The 22,472-nt window shown below is 40.8% G+C and overlaps 1 long non-coding RNA gene across 8 annotated transcripts in view; it reads right to left on the bottom strand.

Moving 5' to 3' along the window:
* Nucleotides 1-22,472, bottom strand: part of LOC142402725 (uncharacterized) — a 63,237-nt gene that overhangs the window by 25,252 nt on the left and 15,513 nt on the right. For 4 of the 8 annotated variants that reach the window (XR_012773452.1, XR_012773456.1, XR_012773451.1 and 1 more), the window contains exons 2-8: nt 18,606-18,877; nt 17,566-17,660; nt 14,956-15,097; nt 14,028-14,172; nt 13,496-13,594; nt 8,395-8,480; nt 8,062-8,291 (exon numbers count right to left, since the gene is read on the bottom strand). This is a non-coding gene — a long non-coding RNA (uncharacterized LOC142402725). Of the gene's footprint in view, nt 1-8,061; nt 8,292-8,394; nt 8,481-13,495; nt 13,595-14,027; nt 14,173-14,955; nt 15,098-17,565; nt 17,661-18,605; nt 18,878-19,332; nt 19,454-22,472 lie in introns of all 8 variants that reach the window. The other 4 variants (XR_012773450.1, XR_012773454.1, XR_012773453.1 and 1 more) reach the window with 4 other exon arrangements.

The raw sequence follows: 22,472 nt of genomic DNA, 5'->3' as shown, positions 1-22,472 counted from the left end.
TGGCAGAAGACTAAAACAAAATCAGTCCAAAGGCAAGAAGCCAAATAACCGCTTGGCTGTACACTGAAAGTTAGAGCATGCCTAATGTCCCCAAAGTTTCGCAACAATTATCTGTTCTTTCCTAGAAGCAGTTGGTTAGTTAACTCAACAGAAGAAAAAACTGAGGCTTGAACAGAGAGCCACCAAGCACAAAGCAACACTATGGGAGAAAAGTGAAGAAAATCTAAAAACAATGGGAAAATCCCCTTTTGTTAAGTGAAATGGTGAGAGAATCGCAACTAAAGCTTTTAATACTCAAAAATCAAGGGGAAACAAGCTTGGCAAAACAAGCTTTCCAGTAAAAGAAGTCTAAAACGTCAGACACTGTGGCAACTTATAACATTGAATTCTCTTCTTGCACAGATACCCCCAATTATTCTTCAGTATAGGCTGTGGAAGTGCGCCTGAGCACATAAGGTTTCCCTCTCAATCCACTAACTAAGCTACCAAGCACTTGCTTCTTCTATGGATGTTGTTTGAATTTTGTAATCCAAACAGTTTCAAAGTAAGTTTTCTGAAAAATGGAAGCACTGAGGATACCTACTTACATGTATACATTAAAACAAACACTTTTCTCATATCACTGTCTTTGTCCTGTACTGTTTCACAGTCATGTGCTTATATCCCCCACAGAAAAGTTCCGGTTTAATCAGAGTACAACCGTCTCTGAGGGCATTTTTATCCTTTCTTTTTCATATCAGCCATAGGTTATGACAGCTGAGACACCTTTGGAGTTCAGAAAAAAGCATCCTCCCAGATTAAAAGAGAACTAGGAGTCAATTCTAAGAATTGGTTAGCTGAACCATTTTAATTTAAAAAAAAATATTTTTCAATAAGAGAGGGATTGTTGATCTTAGCGGAAACTTTGCAGTCAGACTAAAATAGGACATAAGGTTGCCTGATGTTAGTGTAGAATCATTCCCCAGTACTCAAAATAAAAGTAAGCTGTAAAACTAGTTACTAACCCTGTTAGGGCATATGGCTTTGTAATGAAGATGTCACAGGAGAGGTAGCATGAGAATGACGTGAACTTCTTATCCCTTACAACAGCTTAGGCTGACGGAAGGTGACTACGTTTGTTGGAGGAACGTGAAGGAGGAGGAACACAAGGTCTGAAGGCACCACTAGGTGGGCAGGAAAGAAATGCACAGGGAAAACTCCCATACGGTGCTCTTTGGCATCTTCTCAGTCCACAGGTCGGCAAGTTTGATCACTGCAATGAAGATCAGGAAATATGAAGACATATGTTAATAAGGGTAAATGCAGCTCCATTATCTTCTGAGATACGAGGAAGCAGCTGTGCAGAGATAGGATGGGAGAGGACTGGCCAAACAGCAGTAGAGCAGAAAAGAAGCTGAGCGTTAACAGTGAATGTGAGTCACCACAGCCATAAAGCTCTGAAGAGAGGATTTTGCAGTCCAGGCATGGTGAAGATCACTAAGAGCTAGTTTGAGGGACAATGGTCAGAAGTCTAGAAAATACTAACTGCAAAGGAAGACTGAAGCAAGGGGGAGTGTTAACTCTAAAGAAGAGGTGGCTACACTAGTTAATGTATTCTTAAAATATGTAAAAGGAAACTATAACCATGAAGGGAATACGTTTTTTTTCCATGTCCACTGGGCCTAAGTTACACCAAGGGTGTATTAAGTGGTTTGGAGGAAATGCTTTCTACCAGGAAGGCTATAAAGCACTGCAGTAGTGTGTACCAACGGGTGTGGAAATATCGTTATTGCAGGTTTCTGAAACCAGGCTGAGCAAGCATCTGGCTGCAGTGACGGGGAGCATTGCTGACCCTGCCTTCAGGCAAGGTACAGACTAGATGACCACTCAGAATCCACCCACAGAAATCCCTTCTCTGATTTTTTTAAAGGAGCACCAATCTTTTCCCCACCTTATTTTATCTTTTCTCTAAATGAAGTTACTCTGCTTCACAGGAGTCTTCTCTACTCTTGAAGTGAATCCAGGGAGAAAGGGCAGAATTGTCCATGAAATATCCTTTCAAAAACTGTTACAGCGAGGATACCAAGGCCACAGGAAGGACAAGGTGCAGGCAGTAATAACCCCAAAGATTGGGGTGAACGAACACAGCGACTGACCACAGGCAAGGCATCTTGGGCATGTTTGGCAACAGCCTGAGCACAGATTTCATGGTGAAGCTTTATCCCAACTGTGTTATTTCACAGCAGACTCCATTCACATGTATCTTTGCTATGGAAATTTTCTTTGAACTTTAGATGGTGGCCCAGTCATCAGTTGGTGAAAGTTAGTGCTAGTCTCTGGGCTTAAAAAGAGGCAGATTTATTTATACAGTCTGCAGGTTTGGCTCCATAATTTTTTCTCAGCAACTGAGAAAATAATTTTGCTTGGTCTTGTCAGAGGTATTTGGTGAATTACTGTTGGTAAATAAGTGTTATTTTTGAAAGTGAGTGTGTTAACGAGGCAGGAAAGCCTCTGGAGACGGGGAAACACTAACACCATGAGCTGTTCCTAGTTTCTAATGACTCACTGATGCTTCACCTGAAAATCTGGCCTGAAAATAACTTGTTCCAGTACTGAGTGATGCAGGCTACTTCTGAAGGAGCTGAAGTAAATGCTCCAGGGCTGCAAGGACAAGTGGGGAAAAAAACATCAACATTTCAAGGAAAATCTCAGCAAAACAAGCATTAGGTTTCTGGAAGTATTTTAATCACCTTTTCTATTTAACAAAGTTGGGAAAATAATGCTGTTTTATGAGCTCTCCCCCCCACCCCCCAAGTGTCATTTATTGCTTTTGGGGCTTTTTGTCCCTCTTTTTTTCAAACATACTTTATATGCCTGCCAATAAAGGGGGAATATTATACCCTGGAATCTTCCTGTGTACGTTAAAACAGTGCTTGGCAAAACGGTACTGGAATAACAAGTAACAGCTTTCTTCAGATAGGGTCAATCGATTCCAGGGGAGGCTATTTACTGGATTATATACAGTCCTCTTGGAAGAAGAAAATCTCTCAAGTGCTCTCAGTTTGACAAACATTTTTTCCATCATCTGGTTAGAATTTTTGTGCCAGTTAGCTTGCAGCCGTGCTATTTCCTCCGCATGTGTTCTGCAAACCGTGGGGAGGATACACTCGTTATTTTGAAGGAGTCAGGAGTGAGATGCAATTATGGGGGCCTAAGCACACAAGAGATAAAATCTCCTTCCTGCCAGCCAACATAGAGGGCAGTCTGTCTGGGCTCAGAGGCAGCTGATCAGATCTGAGCCCAAGTATTTGAAAAAAAAGTCTTAGCAGCCTATGAGCCCCATTTGTTTATTTAGAAAGAAGCCATTGTATCATTTGGTTATTCTAACGAGGCCTGCAAAGCAAGTGCTGCCTTCAATATGATGAATTTCAAACACATCAGCCTGTGTTCAAGTGAAGTGGCTTCATATTGTGCTCCCTCTTGACATGTATCAAATCTTGTGCAAGCTTGCCAAGGTCTTTCAAACGCACTTTTGACATTTCAGTGCAGTTTATACCTAGACTTCAAATGAGAGGTATGTTTGAATGAGGGCAATTTTTGGTAATTTGCCTGAATTCTGCCTTTATGCTTTCTTTGGCCTAATCTGTTTAATTGAGATCTGTTGGCTGGCTGGCTGCCAGTATTAGCAGAGCATGTGGGTAGCAGATTGGTTTACCTATGTACCGCAGAAAGACCTTTTTTTTCACACTCTTAGAGTTGGACTTCATGTTAAGCTAGCATCGGTTCAACAAAATTTCACCAAAACTGAGTATTCACCATTTGCCTCTCAATATGTTTAATTTTTCAACATGTAGATGTGGCAGATAACTTTTTAAAATTTATTCAGTAAAGCCTATGTCAGTGTCTGACTTAGTGCAGTACTTAGTTTCCATCCTTAAGACCTTCTAAGAGAAATCAACAGTGACATTTTCTCTTACTAGGGTATTGAAGAACTAAGTGTGCAGTGGGAGAACTATGGGGCCCTCGACCACCTTGATTACAAAGTCACATCAGCTTATGTGAAAGTTTTCAATGCATTTTAACACTCTGGCAAGTTTGGAGAACCTATAAAACTCCTTCCTTGTGATACTGAATGCTGAATTTCTTCAAGGACATACTTTACAACTAATTTTAAACTCTAAGCTAAATGATTTATTCTGAATCTCTGAGGAAGATGCTTTTGTGAATATGGAAGCTTCCATTTGGGAGCAAAGATGTTGACTTCATCCCATCTGACAAAAGGGTTTGAATCCTGTCAGTGCAGAACTTCGAGCATGGGAAATGCCTCCATTTCATTCAAAAGTTTCTGAAATCAGCTGGTCTCCAGGACATCTCTCACCCATTCTTTTGAGATAAACACTACAGGAAAAAATGCTACTGGAAAGGAAGATGAGGGGAGAAAAATGTTTGACCCTGACACACACACAGATGCTCGTTGCCTGCTGACCCTTCCAAAGCAGCATCCTCAAGCGTTCCTGCCCTCACTTATGTGACTAGTCAACACCTCTAAATATTGCACATTACTTACCAAGGCATTGGGAATAATAATACAGGCACTGTTTGGCCTGCAAATTTAGCATGTGCCTTGAAAAAACAGCCTGTCAGAAAACTGAGCGAGAACCTAACCTCTCCATGTCACAAGGAGTGCAAACCTCTGTAGGAAGATATGCAAACAGCAATACTATGCTTCTTTAAAGGACTCGGTATTAATTGGCTCTAACCTCTATATGAATAGAAATTCTCAAAGAATCCAGTCTGTATTGAAGAGGAAGATGGAAAATCTAGTGGCCTAATGAAGAAACTGAATCCTCGCTCTAAGTGCAAAATGAATGCATCCCCGTGAATATGTCCACCCCCTCGCTTCTATATTCTGTATTTCTACAGTGCCAGGGTGGGGCAAACCAGCTCAGTTAGAACAAGCAGGGCTTGCTCCCTCTTACCCATCCCGCCGCCACCTCCCAGTCCTCCAAGCTGAGCTGGACCCAGGTATCCATGACCCTAGGAACACTGAGCTAACATCTGCCTGCCAGCTTTCCCAGCAGGAACTGCTCCCAGTCTTACCCCACCTTCGGCTGCAAAGCTTTTAGCAAGGCTCTGGAGAGGATGAGATCACAGGAAGCCTTAAACCTCCTTCTGACCTAAGCCCAGACATTCAAAGTTGGCTGCAGCAAAAATCTGAAAGAAGACTGCAGCTGATTGCTGGTGCTGGGCTCAGATGGCATCACCTTCCCTTTTTACAGGAAATGCACATTTCTGTCTCTCCACGGCACTGGGTCCCAAACCGAGGGAGCACGTGTTTCACTGTTAACACCCAGGACCATTCCTTCCCTGTGCTGTTTCCCTTGGAAACGTTACCAGCATGACTGTGCTCCTGATGGGCATTCCCCACTGCCTAGGAGCTGAGGAGGAAGCTGCAGCCTGTGGTTTCTGAGCTCATTGTCAAAATGTTTATAGGGATATCACCAGAAAGGACAAAAATCAACCTAAATTTCAACTCTGTGTCACCCAGGCAAAATGGACAGGACGGTATGGCAAGGCAGCATCTGACCTTCCTTCCAACATCCATCTATCTAGATGGACAATGTTAGCTCAAGACTCTCTTCCTACAGCCATTTAATGGTTTTTATACTCATGTTTTCCTGTTGCCATTAGAGAAAACATTGCTGTTTGCTGGTAGGGCTAACTATTCCCCCATGTAACAGTTCACCCATAAACATAGGTGTGAAATCACAGAAAACCACATTTTTGGACTTAACAAATACAGTGGGACTGGCTGTTATTTTTCCTTAGTCGGTGCATTTCATGTTCAAAACAATTTATAAACGTAAACCCTTTCAACTCAATTGTGAAATACAAGACCTCTATTCATGACGTCATTTCATCAGAGAAGAAGCTAGGCAAAGACGATGTGCCTGAGATGCTCACAGAAGGAGTCATGGTAAGCGTGACAATGAGAAGAGTGTCCTAAAACCTCTTCTTCCTATGCTCTGGGTATTAAGCAATGCTTCCCGTTGCCCCAAATGGGCCTATAGGTAGTGAATGTCATCAAGAACCTTTTGCAAATTAACCCACAGTATGAATGAAGACAATGTTGTTTTCTGATTACATCACTTTAGTAAAAAATCCCTCTTCAGCCTGGAAAGACTACTTCCAACAACAATAATAACCCAGAATAATTTCTACCACTGTAAAGTGGATACCAAATGTTTGCCAAAATTCAACATTTCTTTCATTCCGAGTGCTCAGCTATTTCAACTAGCCTTTGGAAAACTGCATATTTAATAGGAAAATGCCATAAACTGGGATTTCAATAACTAAATGAGGCACAGGAATAAAGAATACATAGCTCTGAGATTAGTCAGAGAACCAAAACTTTGAAGGGCTTGATGAACATGGCTCCTTGAAAGGCTTAGGAGAGCCTATTGATGTAAATTAATTACACACATGCATAAATCAGAGCAATCTGATGAGCCTACCAGCAGCCAAGTAGCAGGAAAGCTGCCTGGGTACAAGCACATGACCACATACATCATATTGGAAAGGAGGAGACTGAGATTAGGGTTAGTAGCAAAGGAGGCTGGCATCGCAGCAGAGTTGTCCGTGAGCAAGGAGGTCAGGCTGAATGAGAGGTGGGTGGCTGTGTAGATATGGGTAGAAAGAAATGGGAAAACAATCAAAGCAAGTCTCTGAGAGAGAACCAAGCACAGAAATTCAGCAAAAAATGCTGTTTTATGTTTTGTTTTCACACTTGGAACCATACAGGGTTACAAGGAGAAATATGACTTGGGACTTCAAGGAAAGTGAGAGTAAACAAATTTCAGTTCTGCACTTTGTGTGGCTCATGACCACCTCAAACAGCACTGCAGGCCAAAAGTGCCACACATTGGAAAAGAAACCATGCTGTGTTGTACTCCCAATGATTTTCTCCATGAGTAGATCAGAAATTCACTTGCAGATTTGGCAAACTCTAGACTTCTTTTGAACGTGGATCCTTTCCCTTGCTCTGCTTTCCGTAGTGTAGCTGTCTATTAGCATCATCTTATGTGTGTTATTTGTCTGTAAGTAATCCCTCAGGCTTGTATAAATACACCTACTTGTGCTGTGTGCTTGAGCAGAGCTGTGCATGTTATAACAGCTGGCATTCGACCGTCTAGTGAGTAAACATTGTGTCCAGGGGTTAAAGTGGGCTGGAGTGGTTCCAGCTTACGTCTGCTAGAAAGCTACTGGGTTAAATATTTGGTTCTTATCCTCACCCTTTGAAAAGGTAAAGCACGTCTAAAAACTGAACAACACCAGTTTGTTATAACCATCTTGGGGAAAGCTGTATCTGTGGCAGCCTTCTGCGTCAATGAGCATTTCAGACTTTCAGTACTTGCTGCCATGGTAAAATGTCCTTTAAATGTCGGAGAACATGCACTTCAACTTTATGTATATTTGGTGTATACCACATAAATTCAGCACGATACGAGCTACATCAGAATATCAGCAAACTCTATAAACATGTCCAAGGCTGTTGTTAGATGTTATGCTGGTACCACGGGATGCTTTGACCCTGTCAGACAGCTCCCGATCCCAGTTCAGAGCTGGGTCTGCCTCCCTGGCCGGCCAGGGCGATCCTGGGCTTGGCAGTCCCCACTGGCACCTATGCAAGCTGTGAGAAGAGGCAGCTACAGACTTAAGTCCCCTCTGCCAAGTCAGGGTGTTTTGAGTGACAGGAAGATTTGCAAGCAGGAAGAAAGGAAGTAGGGGAGTTGGGCAGCAAACGGCGGGTCTGGGTGGAGGGGACAAACAGTTCCCTGCGGAAAGGGAAAGATGGAAACAAGTACGAGCTGTGAAACAGGGGACACTGAGATGGTCTTCATCCTCACACGAAGAATAACACACGTGTAGTCATTCTCATCTAAATCATGACATTATTTAGACAGACAGTATTTGTCAATTTGAGAAGCAACTCATAGAAAGAAATACAGGTTTAGAAGTGTCTGGTTTTTCTAATTACTGAAACAGGAAACTTTTATTCCTGTAAATAAAAATTACACCTACCCAATATAACAATGGTGTTGTAATCCAGAGATAGAACTGCATTTCTTTTTTACCACTCTTTTATCACTTTTCTGTTGTTTCTGCATATCTGTCCAGAGCTGTTATTAGTTCCGTCTCCAGCTGCCTTCACACTGGTGGGTGTTTCCTTCCAGGCTCAGACCAATTCCTGACTATGTCACTGGGAATCTTGTCTTCTGTACCACTGGGAGATGGACTAGCTCTTTCAACAGCTGAAAAATGAAAATAGCATTATTACGCACTGTTCTAGCTTTCACGGTGACAGATGCAGTTTCTTAATAGCTTTTATCATGCAATTACCAGTGACCTTTTTACCTTGCTCTTGGTGTGACCAAGGAACTGTCCAACAAAAGAAGTGCTCCTCAGGGCTGGCATGTGACGATTTTGGACCTCCTAGATATCTGCACAGAGCTCAAAGGATTAGGCTAATATATTCAAAATTGTTCACTCACGTTGATATGCTCTGCATTGCCCCAGATACCACAGACCAGAGACGGCTTACAAAAGAGCCGAGAAAAGAGCCGACGGGACAAGATGCTGGACAGGATGCCTAACTTCCAGGTGGCTAAAATCTACAGTTAGCTGGATCTCACTGGAGTATTTTTGCATATACTTGTTAACTCAGGAAAAGAGAAGCATTGCATTTTCAGCAGGTCAACTGGATGAGCGTTGGGAATACAATGTGCTGGACCTGCACATGTACAATTTCAAGGTGGGTACTGATGCCATAACCATCACTTTATTTTTTTTGTCTTTTCCTGCTTTACATATCTTTTCTTTAATAACTGCTAGAGATTAAGTAACTTTAAAAGGTTGGGACTTGAAAATCCCTTCTGTTTAAGCATGAGGGTTTGCATTCCTTTCAGAACTACTCTTATACACAAACTGTGTTTGAAAAAAAAAATTGGGCATGAACAATATAATTATTCCAATAATTCATATTCTGCTTTTTAAAAAGATTATATTGTCCAAAAATGGATCAAAAGCAGTATAATGTGACTAGACTCCACTTCTACACTACAGTATCTGAATACTGAGACAGAACAGCTAAATAACACCTACTAGGAAGACAACTGATTAATGAAATTACTCCAGTAATATCTGAGAATAACAAGCATGTCCCAAGAGAAGACATCAAGATGTCCTCTTCCGCCTTGCAACTGATGTTATTAAAAAAAATAAAAATCAGTATTGTTTTAATGCTATGTTTCCTGTGTAGCCTACAACTTCTCATGAACATGAATGTGAAATCAGCTTTCTGTTTTTACAGAAAAAAATCCTGAATTGGAGAAAAAAAAATGTGTAAGCCATGACATAGAACTGAAGTCAGGAAACTGCGATTTTACTCCTTTTTTTTTTACCAAATTGAGTAATTTTCTTAATTTCTAAAAAGCTTGTCTTGTAAAAAAAAAAATTGTCTTTTTAAAGAGTCTTAACCTTTGTTTACAAGGAACTGAACTACTAGACCAACGGTCATCACAGAGGGGCTTTTCAGCAAACAAAGTTTTACTGCAGACTGGGGCTTTATCCAACAAAGGATGATTTAACCAGCAGAATTCAAGCAGAAGGATGAAGACACTAAGACAGACCAGGGAAGGATGAAATACAGGAAGCAGCACATAACTTATTTCCACAGGGATTCTCATTCTACCTGCCTCAGGGTAGCAAAGGAAAGAGAAGGAGAGGTAAAAAGGGGACAGAATAAAAAGTGGCCATGAGCAGGATACAGGGAAGAGAAAAGGACAAGAAGGTCAACAGCAACATAATTATCTGTCTTGGGATAGGCTGTCAACTGAAGTGATAATACTCAGCTTTCTGAAAATCATAAGCTACCTTAATTCATTAAGCATCTACTAAGATGCTTTGCAGATGCTAAATAACCTCCTCTGGCTGCTCTGTTTTCAATTATAATGTAAATGTTACAAGCTGCATAAGATGGTGCATGGCCTCCTTTGTCCTGCATGTAGCAAAGTGATTGAATTACTCTTGTCTCTACATCTCTTGAAGGTTCCATCCCCAAATCTGAGATGCTGCCTTGCCTTGGTTCAGAGTCTAGCAACACTATAAGCTTTACCCAACCCTGGTCAAGCACGGTTGTGCAAGTCGTGTCTAATTTGTACTGCCAGGATATAGTAGTGAACTACAGCTTAAGCAAGCTGAAAGCCAGAACAGAGCCAAGTTATCACACACCCTCAGTCTCCTTTCTTTATAACTGCTGAAATCTTACACAGTAGAAAGTCTCTGCATCCACCTAACTTGTCCTGTGTGTATGTAGTGTTTTCTTGTTATTCTATCTGGGTTATTCAAAATATAAAAGCAAATTAACCCTAAGCACATATCTTACCAACAAATAGACACCACAGATCATGCAACATAACATAACGTAACTGTGACCTCCTAAGCTTTCCTTGTCTTCTGCACTAAAGCTTCCTTCAGGCTCAGAGGTCTACAGCAATATACTGGCTTTGACCTTGCAAAGTCAGGTCATCAGTGTGCCCCTCCTATACAGTTTTTGGTATAGCTACTCGATGCAGTAGATTTGTGTGTTGAAGGGGAAGCCATCAGCCTATTCCAAGTGATTTCTGAGTGGGTGCTGAGGATAAACTGATGTGGTGAAACATCTAAAACAGACTGATACCTCTAAACTTGATAATGAACAAGTTTACCATAATGCTGATCAAATACTGGACAAAAATGTATGAATGTACTATGAAGGTCTGTGTGATGGCTTGATTCCTCCCTGCCTGAGTCTCTTGGAGTTTGCATATTCACAGATATTCATATCCTGTCCAGGTGATCCGGTCCAATGTATATTTTGGGTTTCCATATACTCAGCCATTGGCATGTCTATCTGTGACAGACTTTGTACTTCCACTTTAGCAGTGACCCTTGGCTAGGCATTTTGAAGTTGGTACACAAAATGCCAGACATTGCAGCGTGCATAATCCATGGACAGCTAATTCTGTACTAGTAACATTCAGCAAACATTTTCAGATCTGGTGTAGTTTGCAGGTAATAGCACTGTTTCCAGAATACAAGAAACTCAAGAAAAATTTGGGGAGAATTTAGGGAATATTTGGTGTTTTCATGAAGTGGAGAGACTTTTTTAGATGATTACTTGGTCTCTTATTGATGGTATATAACACCTCTGTAGCGGCTACAGGAAACCCACCACTGAATAGTTCACATTAAAAAAATTAGCCACTCGCTTTTAGAATTTTCGCTTGGATATCCTTTAGATAAAAATCTAAAACCCAAAACCTTTTGGGTGTTCATGTTCTCAGCATTCAGATGAAAGATATTTCTGGTGAAACAACAGGATACTTTTTACAAACAACTAATTAAAACCCAATTATCAAAAAGTAACTACAAGATGTTTTCAGCTATCTCTATTCACAAGTCTGACCCCAAAATAGCTCTGAAAATGTTGACCAGAGAATGTTTTCATCTGTCTTCAATTATGCAAGTCAGCCACTGAAGACAAAAAGAGTCAACACTCTGTAACCAGCTTTCTGCATTCCATTACAGTACTCTGAACATCTAAAATAAAAAAGTTCTGAGTCATTCCCAAAATCATGAGATGGGCTTAAAATTACAAGATTTCAGAAAATAGATTTAGGGAACTTTAATTCATATGTTCAAGAGGGGTTTTTTTCTAGGCTACCACAAGAATAGAAATACATATTTTTTGAGTATAAGGTCAGATTCTTGTAAGAATACATCTAGAAATCTGGGAATTTTAAGGAATGCCAGATATCAAAAGTTTATGCTAAAATCACAAGAGTTCATAGCACTATCAAGAGCAAATTCTGCCTGGCTGATCTATGGTACTCAGCTTCTGCCATGAGATTGGCGTTTATAGTTTGAAGAAGTTTAGATTCATGGTCCAGAGCAAGGTGCTACTGAGAAAGGAAACCAATAAATCACCTGTAGAGAAACTGTGAAACGCACAGGAAAAAAGATTGCCAGGATGAATGCTGAGATTCCCTGCATTGGTGGAAAAGCAATACACAGTACTAAAAACTCAGTGCAAATGTCAAAGAACCAGACACTTCCATTCTTCTTTCTGGATTTAAAAAGACAAAGGAAAACACTCAGTTTTAGAGCAGGGATGACATAAGGGAAAGCCCAAATTAAATAATTGTTTTTTGGAAGATTACTTATATTGTTCTTCAAGTAACAGTGTCTCAGTCTGTAGGACATCTGCTTTCTTTCTCCGTCTGCTCAGACTGACTTCTGGGATAATAAGAAGATATCACAAACACTCAATTCACTTGTTTGCAGCAAAGGGCCTTTAAAGAAAACAGCTTTTGGCTATCATTTTTTTTCCCAACTTGGATTTGAATGTCTAGCTTTCTAATCCAGAAAGCAGATGTTTTAACAGTGCCTGGGAAATGATTTTTAGCATGTTTTATATGATCTAAACATAATCCAACCAATAGAAAATGCTATTCGATGTTTAACCTTTTCTTTGAGATTCTTTTCTCTAGTAGATTTAGTGTTTAACACAGAACAGCTGGAGACTGTAACATTTTTGGCACAAAAAGACAAAAATTGAAAGTTTTTTCCAGTGCAAAACTGTTTGCACTCTTTGTCCTGACAGTGCCACCTGATTCCCTCTGGAAGGATTAAATTTCTCTACATCCATCATATCCAAATAGTGCAGTGTCAGGAGACCGGCAATACCCTTAGTTTGCCCATCCATGACTGACATTCAGTACATTTTTGTCTAAGTAGACCAGGAGGTTGACGTAAAGGTAAATTCCAGACTAACATCTTAAGACACAAGCCCTTTTGTGTACTGACTTTTGCTCTCACTTCTAGACTCTCCATAACCTCATTTGGCATGTAAAACAGTTTCAAGCAGGAGCTTGCACATTGTCACTTCGAAAAAAAATCCTGTCCCATAACCTACATGCATCCAGCTCTTAAAAATAATAAAAAAATCCAGCAAAAATGCCAAGCTTAACAATAAACATGTCAGGATCCAAAAGTGCATCTCGCAATACTGGATCATATTACAGCTGATGTCAAAGCTAACACATTGTTAATCTAGTAAAAGTACACTGTAATTTATCAGAGCATGTCTGTCTTGCCGCTCCTAATATTTTATTTAACAATTTTGAATTACAAAAAAAAGGCATGAATTTTAACTGGTATTTAATCTAAGTTAACCAGTGGAAAACAAAATCAAAGAGTCTGGGAGTATTTAGAAAGCATCACCAAGCCTCCTGGCTCAGCCGTCGGTCTCAAGAGTCTCTTAAAATAAAAAAGTGTATGGAGTTTTCTGATTGCCAATACTTACGACAGTCTGTTTCTATGCGGACATTTTGTGTTTTCATGCTATCCATTAAAAGGATTCTATTTTTATTTTGGTGAATACAAGTAAAAAAATGAGTACAGTGATACTACTTACTTGTTACCTCTGGAAATAACCCATAGGATTTCAGAGGAATGTGGACAATTCAGGGTATGTCTCTCTGGGTGCTCAAAACCAGAAGGCAATGAGTGTTTGCTGCATTGTTTCAGAAGAGAAATGACAATGTTCAGAATCATACCTACCACGCTCTTCTAAAACAAGAATCTGTACTTGCCAAGCAAAGCTACAAAATATTCTTGTTATTTTTCTACAGTGTTCAAGGTTTTAGTTCTTGTTATGTGCACTCTAATGTCCTCTTTTAAATTGTAGATAAACTGTAGTTCATTAAAAGTATACGGTTTCAATAAGATTTCAATTTCCAGGTACTTTGAGAATTTCACAAGTAGCTTAACCCTTCTAAAAATGTGTTTCTTTGAACCTTGAGGCACGCTCATTTTGCAGCTAAGCTAAGGATCCCAAATGGACGACACCACGTCTGGAAGTGAGATGCAGCCTCACAATTCATACACACAGTTTTGAAAAATAGATTGAAAGGCACTCTTTGTAACTGTGCTGAGCATGTACTCACGTAAGGAAGCACAGAAATTACTTGTGAAATTGTAACTTTTATTGCCCAGCTCATTTTGGTTGGCTCCTTCATTCAGGTGCTCTTCAAATTTTTATCTTCATAAGGGGTCTCAAGTATTCTTCCGTGGCTATAAGGCAGGCAGTGTCTTCAAGAAAACAGACACATAAAACCCAACTTTCTAATGTTTAAAAAATATTTTAAAGTAAAATATAAGCATTCTTAGACACATTTGGCTTTATCCTATATCTAACAGTTATTTTCAAGGTAAGGAATGGTCTTTTTATTTGTGGTGAAACACTGGAACATGTTGCCCAGAGGTGGTAGATCCCCCATCCCTCAAACATTTTAGGCCAGGTTGGACGGGGCTCTGAGCAACCTGATCTAGTTGAAGATGTCCCTGCTCATTGCAGGGGGGTTGGACTAGATCAGTTTTAAAAGTCCCTTCCAACCTAAATTATTCTATGATTCTATGATTCTATTTTGTGCATAGCATTATTTAGTAAAAAGATTAAGTATTTCATTATTTTTAATAAGTTTTTTTCACATTTTAGGATCTACATTTTTAATTCAAATGTTTCCTCTCTCTCTAGAAGCTCAGGATACCCTCAGCACAGATGTAATATGGAGTTTCCCTAATGTCCCATTTCTTAGAGGCATCTATAGCATGATTAGCTTCTTACTCAACCAATGGTTTGTTAATGAATAAAGCAGACACAGTTGTTAGGTTTCATGGGTAGAAAGGCAGAAGGAACTTGCCACAGCACTTTGAAGTTTTCAAGTGTTTTTTCCTTACTGATGCAGCCGAGCAGCTGCAGTTTTCTTAGAGATTGTGCAAATGAAATAATTTATTTTTATTGCACATTCCAGCATAATACACCATGGAATAGATTTACCCCCTAAAGAACAGGCTTTGGGCTAAGGTACTTGCCATGTTGAAAGGGAAAACAAATTGTGATGATGATTGCACTTGATTTGTTGAAATATTTCATCCTCAGCACCGTGTGCGACAACGCAAGCAGAATAGCTCCACTGTTTCCTGAAGATTCACTGTGTATGTGATCATCCAGTAACTGGAAAAAAGCCCAACCCAGATTTGCAGTCCATATATTTTTTTTAATTAAAAACTAAACATAGTTACTAGCTAGAATAATAAGAGGCACATGGTCCACTCCTAATGGCCAGCATCACCTCCCTACCAAGAGGCAAAAAACCCCTGTGTATTATTGGTATGATGTACAGAGCTTGATCTATGTACTATTGGTATAGATGTACAGAAGCTGAAGGAACATTTCAAACCACCCCACAGAGAGATACCTAGTGTTACCATGAAAATACATTATTTGCTCATCAGCTGTAATGCATGCATGCATGGGACTTTATTAATAATGAAGCCCATGCCAACTTCAGTGAAAGGCTGTGAGCTACACGTCTAATTGAGTCAGCTCCAAGCAGTGACTTTCAGACACCAGCTAATTTCAGCAGGGGTAACATCAAGCCATACACCAAGGAAGATGAATTCTCTTCCTTCTGCAACCTAAAGGTAACACCAGCCACATTTTCAAAAGGGGAACTGGCCTTTTGGATTCACTGTAAGAAAATAGCAGCCTGGTGGGGGGGTTCTACCTCATTTATACACAATTTTAATTCATCTTTTGCTGCTCTATCCTCCCTCTGTTTTCTTGTCAAGATGTCCAAACACCAAGCAGCAGATATTAGATATTCCTGAAAGACAATTATTACAAGGTAAAAGTAATTTAATCTGTATAACTTTGTTAGTAGGGATTAATTGGTGGAGATTAGACAGACTAGGACCTTCAGCCCCCAAAAAAAGAGATGTCTGAGTGGGATATTGATGAAATCATAGGTGCTGTGGAAAAAATAAACCAAGAATGGCTATCCATTACTTCCCACAATACCAGACCTGTGAACATAGCAGGTAGCAGATACAAAACAAATCCCTTGCACACTTCTTTACAGAGTGTGTAATTAAGATGTGGACTCCTCTGCCACGGTATGTGGTACAGCCCAAAAGAATACAAACCCCTTCAAAAAGGAATCAGATGACCATGATGGGCCAATGCAGTGCAACTGCTGGCCACGGAGGCTGGGAGGATTGGTTCAGAAGAGCATCGTTCTGCACATGCTCTGCTCCTGACTTGCTCCCCCGAGCATTGTGGAGCTAGATGTCTCCAATATCTAGCATTATGATCTCTGCAAGAATCACTTGACAACCCATGAAGAGATTAATACAGAGCTAATGTAATAAGTGCCACTGAACTCTCTGAATCCAGTCCCAGTAGTTTGGTTCAGCCTGAAGAGATTATGGTAAATGGGTATAACTGGGAGACAGGCTCACTCTGATTTATTAAATTGTGCTTAGCAGTGGTGGGGAGGAATCTTTGCATTCCACTGTCTGACTCTTGACACAATTTAGAGCAACCTTTTCTGATACTATCTAAATGGAGAAAGATTTTCAGCAAGTGAGCTTCGATTATGAAATGTCCGTGCAGAAGTTTGACTTGTGCTTCCCCGTGCACGTGTTGGTGTTTGGGTTGGAGGTTGTGTGCGTGGAGCAGGAGGCTGGCAGTATGGAGGAGGAGTAAGGACTCATTGCAGTTGTTGTATAAAAACAGAGGAGCTCATTAAATATCTCGTCGGAGAAGAGACTGCCTACTTTATCCTAGAAGCTCTTACAGAAGTTAGACTTCCAAGAGCACAGCTATTCAGCAGCCAGTCTTCAGAGCACCATCACAGTGAAAAGCCCTGGCAATATTTGCATACGTAGCCTTTTAAAATGTATTTGCTAATTCTTTCTGGTTTTTTCACACAATCTCAGTAAGGCAGTTTTCAGATATTATTTGGGACAAATCGTAAAAGTTAATGAAGGAACAGAGGATGAAAAAGTGCTAAACTACACTGCAGTAAAAATATAAAAATAAAGTAAAGCAGCTGTTCAAGGACCTAATTCAGGATAATCAAAATAAAAGGATTTCACATGAAAAATTACTCAATGTCTGAACAGATGATAAATCTCAGATTTTCCTTGTGGGCTGTTCGAAGCATGGGTCACCTCTGCAAACATTCTGTGATGTGTGATGGTACCATGGCTATTCCCTGGCCTGCTAAATATATTTCTGGTCCTTTCTTTCATAAAGGAATTAGACACAGGAAAAGAGCAGAGAAAGCTGTAAAATATAATCAGAAGTTGGTGTGCATACCAAGACCCTTAGGACATTATGATCAAAGTAGAGCAATAGTTGCATATGCCATTTCCCTGAGGCCCAGTGTCTATATAATAACCCCTACCATTTTTACCAGGCAATAACTCATTGTTAACTGAACACTAAACCTGCAGTGATAATAGTCTGGACTAGAGCTAACGTTGGTCTGTTGAAGGTATGAATCTGCTCCGAGTACTGACTCCTCCGCAACATGGACAGCAAGACTAATTCCCTGCCGCTGGCTTCCACGATGCAGCTGCTCTCAGGGCCCCACGGGAGCTGGACACAAGTCCTCCTGAAGTCAGTCATGAAATTACTTTAAATGCTATGCTGGTCAGGATTAACTAGATTTCCTCTCATCCACTCTTTGGTCTTCACCGCAGGGGAGCACGCCACACAAAGTAGCTATTTCCTGAAATATAATTAAGGGGCAAGTAAATGGAGAGGTGGCAAAATGAAAGTGCCTCTTGTTTGGAGAGAGATCCAGGGAAAGGACATAGTGCTTTTAATTTACGGATTAATGACTTATAAAAATTAGGCACATGCTCCCAGGTGAGTGCTGCATAAGTCAGAATTCAGCATATAAACTCCCACTCCGGTCAACAGAAAAAGGTGGATGTCTTCAAAGAGAGGTTCAAGAGACTCAGAGGCTGAGCAGGTGGACAGCAGGCTACTCCATGGGAAGTGCTGATAGTAAATGGGTGCTTAAACAGGCACACGCCTCTTACATGTCCCACTTCAACAGGTACATTACTGACCTAGTCTAAAAGCACAGAGTCCATACATTGAGGCACAAACTGATTGGGACTTCAAAAATAACATGGCTGTTTCTAGTGGGTTCCTCTCTTTGTATGATGGCATATTGGCATGAGCAATCAGCCAAGAAGGGAGGTGATGGGCTGTCAGGTCTCCAAAACCACACTGGATGAAAACCCTGCAGTTCTGACCTACCAAGAAAATGTGTGCTACCAGGTGTTTCTGGAGAGGTCATTCCCACCTTCCCTGTCGAAGCTGTACCATCATGTATAGAGGAATGCCAGAGTAATGAGGCCAGAGAAACAGCCAACAAGAAGGTGCATGCTCCTGTCTCCCAGCTCCTGGGCAAACTCATTAACCACCAGGCTGTTGTGAAAAAGGCCCGACCACAACCGTGGGAATATTTCTGAGCAAGAATGACCACAGTTGTTCTCTTCTGAAGCTGATTGTCAGAGATCACCATGTGCTCCAAGCTGAGGTCCCCCTGGCACATATGGGATGCAAGTGCTGCTCTAGTTTGTAATGGTTTTTTAAATGGGAGCAAGGTGGTATGTGCTGCAGTCTAGATTTAGGCATATTAGGAAAGGTAGATGATGCTTACAGAGAAGGAGCCTTAGCACACAGATGGGACTGATGTGCCTAGTTCTGTCAAGGTCTTAGCCCAGGCACTGACACAAATAGTGTAGGTGCTACCTGGCATGTAGAGAAGATAGCCCAGGTGCCTCCCAAACGGTTGCTCACAGGCTTCCCAAAAGCCAAGTCCTCCCAAATGTCAGATGGCTGTTACACGTCCACACGCGGGCAGAAAGAGGGCCCCCACTCCGGAAAGCAGTGACAGTCTTCTCTGCCTTCCAGGGGTGCGTGGACCAGGCCCTGAAGAAAAAAATAGTTGTAGTTTGTCCAAACAACAACATTGTAAACATTCTTTTTGCCAAAAGTAACATTTGGCTATGAGTATAACAAGCTCGTAAATTAAACTTCCCCTGGCAATGCGAAATTAGGCGTTACTTATGCCTCTAGTTCATCTGACTTCCTACTGAATATGTCAAACACTAATTAAGTACAAAGGGAGGCCCCAGTCTGGCAAACGCTTACGCAAGGACGACTCCATTTTAGTGGTGCAAAAATTTGGTGTGAGCGGGAAGCAAGGTAGAGGAAATGTGGGCAGAAGTCTCCACAGGACAGGGGCCTTACACACTAGTGGAGGTATTCTGTTTGCAATGGACTTATCTCACTGTCTGTCTTTTAAGTTTTAAGAAAACTGTTTCTTGCTTTCAGCTTCATTAATGAGACTTCACTTGAGCGAATGTTTTTTGAGCATACCTTACCTCTGGCTTCTGGCCAGCCCTAAAAGCAGTTGCGGTTTCTTCACAGAAATACAGATCTTCACAAAAAATAAAACTTTTCAGCTTGTAATTCCCCAGTGGTCGCCTCTCCAGCCAAATCACCCTTGGAAACATATTTTAAACCATTTGAGCAGGGAAAAATATTTGGAACTTTGCCTGTTTTGCTAAGGCTCAGCATCAAATTACACAGACAGAGCTTCTGTTTTTTTTTTAAATATTTTATGTCTATACTATTTTAAAGTACATGGAAAGTAGTATTTTTTTAAATAAAATAAAGCTTACTGGCGCCAGTATTACATCAGTGACTGTAACCATTGTGTGCATTGTATCCCTGGTAAGGATTTCTCAATCTTAACGCAACTGAGTCAGGACACCAGGCTAGATGCAGTAGGAGATGTGAACACAATTAAGTTCTTCCCTGAGTTCTTTAGGAAAACAACAGCACTATTACTATTTGATTTATGCTTCTCAGGTGATGTATGCCACATCCTTCATCTTTTAATGGAGAGTATGACTGAAAACTGGGATCTAAGCCCAGTTTCATGTTAGAACATTTTTTTTTTCACTAGCAAATAAGAGCCAGAAACTTGCAACACTTACTAAGACGAATAATCATCAGTTTGGTCTGCAGCTTAGTGAACATAGATGGAGACAAAGCGGCCAAGTCCTTAATTGATACAAAATGGCAAAGCTCCAGGACTTAAAGGGACTTCAAGGGAGCTCAGTCAATTTATGCTTGCCGAGGATCTGTCCCAAGACATCTGCCTGTGCGTATGTAGGCTATGTGTATGCGTGTGATAATCATGTGACAGATTGTACTGCAGGGCATTTGATAGAGAAATAACCAAGCAATTTATCACGTAACTACGATTGCGTCACCTGCCCATTAATCTGTCTCTCCGATTCAGTCTGGCATTCCTGGCTCTTAAGCTGCTTCAAACAGCACCATTTATATTTTAAAGCCAACCTGCCATGGAAGTATTTCCTCCCTTCCCCCACCAAAGAAGTGGAATTTCCTCAGAAATTATACCTTCATGAAGTCCAGGACAGGCAAGAGTAATTCTGAAAATTATGAAATTGTCCTGGTTTTAAAGGCATACATATGTATTGTCCTAGTCAATGAAACAGGAAGAACTTTAGCAGCTTCCCAGCAGACCAACTCACAGAAATGCAGAGTCTGAGATGTGGGCTTTAAAACAGTGAATTTTTATTCATGGAAGTGATCTTAAATTATTTTAGATATGTTCTAAAAGTACTAGTTTCAATTTTTCTCTTCCTCGTGGCAGTCAAGGCACTTTGCTTAACAGGCCAAGAGGCACAAGGAACAGTCTCCCGAAAAAAGTTTTTCAAAGTTCCAAAGTATTTTAGAAGAGTTTTTATGTAACATACATGGCAGGAACAGCAAATCCCAAACTTATGCTAATGAACTGAGCTGCCATAGACTGTACATGTCTCCTTCTAGATTCTTAAACACCTATGTCAAAAGATTCTTCAGGCTGGAAAGTCAAGCTCTCCAGAATTAGGAATAAGAAGTTGCAAGATTTCCCAATCTCAATGCCATTTGTCCAATCCATATTATATATAAGTTACCACATAGCCACACAAACCTCCCTCTGACCCACCCGAGCCGTGCTTCATTCAGTAAGCAGATGGCTATTCTTTATTTCTTTTTGGTCTTCCCATTTCTCACATGGGCTTCCAATTTATACGACACGACGCACTTAAGCCCTGCACTGCATGCACAAATATTCACTCCCTCCTGGCTGCTGTAGGGATGCTCTCACCGTGCCTTTGCTAGACCACTTGCAGATTCAGTGCTCTCTATTCCCACCTGACAGCCTGCGAGTGTGAAGTACTGACAAAGGAATGCCAGACTTGTCAAAAACAAGTTGCTGGCATTTGATTTTTTGGCATACCTAGAACTTGACTGCATGCTGCACATATGGGGCATCTGCAATCCCATTCTGCAAACCTGTCTGCAGATGTGTTACCTGGATGGGCAGGAAAATATGTAGCTAATCGCTGTACAAGAAGAGAATGACTCAAATGGTGGTCCGGCAGGAGATATAGAGAAACAATCCAGTTGCTGAAGAAGCCCTCATCTGCCTTAATCAGGGAACTGGCCCTTCTTTTACTGCAACTCCCTACCCAAAGGAGCCAAGAAAGACCCAAAAGAAGAGAGGAAAAAAAAAAAATGTACCCAGTGCCAGCTGGTCTGCTGTGGGCCATGCTCAGCAGAGAAGGACTCTGTGGCAAAAGTGCCTGCTTAATTCTTAAGTTTCTGCTTAATTATTTAAAACCAAACCAAACCAAAACATGGCCAAACACGTGACGATTGTTTTCCCCACCCAACACAAGTAAGCAAAGGGCACATTCTGTCATGACGGCAACATGCCCTGTTCTTTATTTGCCACAAAATTCAAAGGCTTGCTTCAAATCGTAGGATTGAAGAGTCAACTGAAAATAAATTAATTTAAACATGAATAGCATACTTTATTTCCTCTAAAGTCCCTCTAAATTAAACCTGAAGTAGATATGCAGAATGGAAAACTTTCAGCCTGCATAGTTAAAACAATTTGGCAACCTTAGGAGCAACTGTAAGAAGGGGCCTTGTAATGGGAAACATACAGAAACTGTAGGTGTAGTTAACACATCTGCCTATGAAATGTGGAACAGGAGATAGATGCTAAGTAGAACACCAAATTCCAGCTTTGCCCAGAGTGTGATCTCTATCTATTTAATCAGAGCTTATTATTATGGCCCATCATTCTTTTCCTGCATTCTTTTCACATCGCACAGTGACACTTCACTACAGACCGTGTGGAGAGGAAACAATACAACAGAACACTTTCCTGAGGAAATTTTTTGTCTGTATAAATGATAACAAAAGAGGAAAGAGGGACTGTGAAAGGAGCAAGGGCTATGAATGAAGACACTGACATGGCAGGTATGGTACATTTATTCTTTAATGAGTGTGTTGTACACAAAGAAATACAATGGGAAAGTGAGAGTGGCACAGGTTGTGCAAGCTGAAAGAAGAGTATGGAGGGCATAGTAGATCTTGGAGTGATTGGAATGAAGAGGAAAGTGGCTGAGGAGCTCTGAAGCCAGGGCTGGGGAAG

Source organism: Mycteria americana, chromosome Z (genome assembly GCF_035582795.1).
Source record: "Mycteria americana isolate JAX WOST 10 ecotype Jacksonville Zoo and Gardens chromosome Z, USCA_MyAme_1.0, whole genome shotgun sequence".
Classification (NCBI taxonomy): Eukaryota; Metazoa; Chordata; class Aves; order Ciconiiformes; family Ciconiidae; genus Mycteria; species Mycteria americana.
The sequence above is the reverse complement of the archived record's forward strand: the minus strand, read 5'-3'. Positions and strand labels throughout refer to the sequence as shown.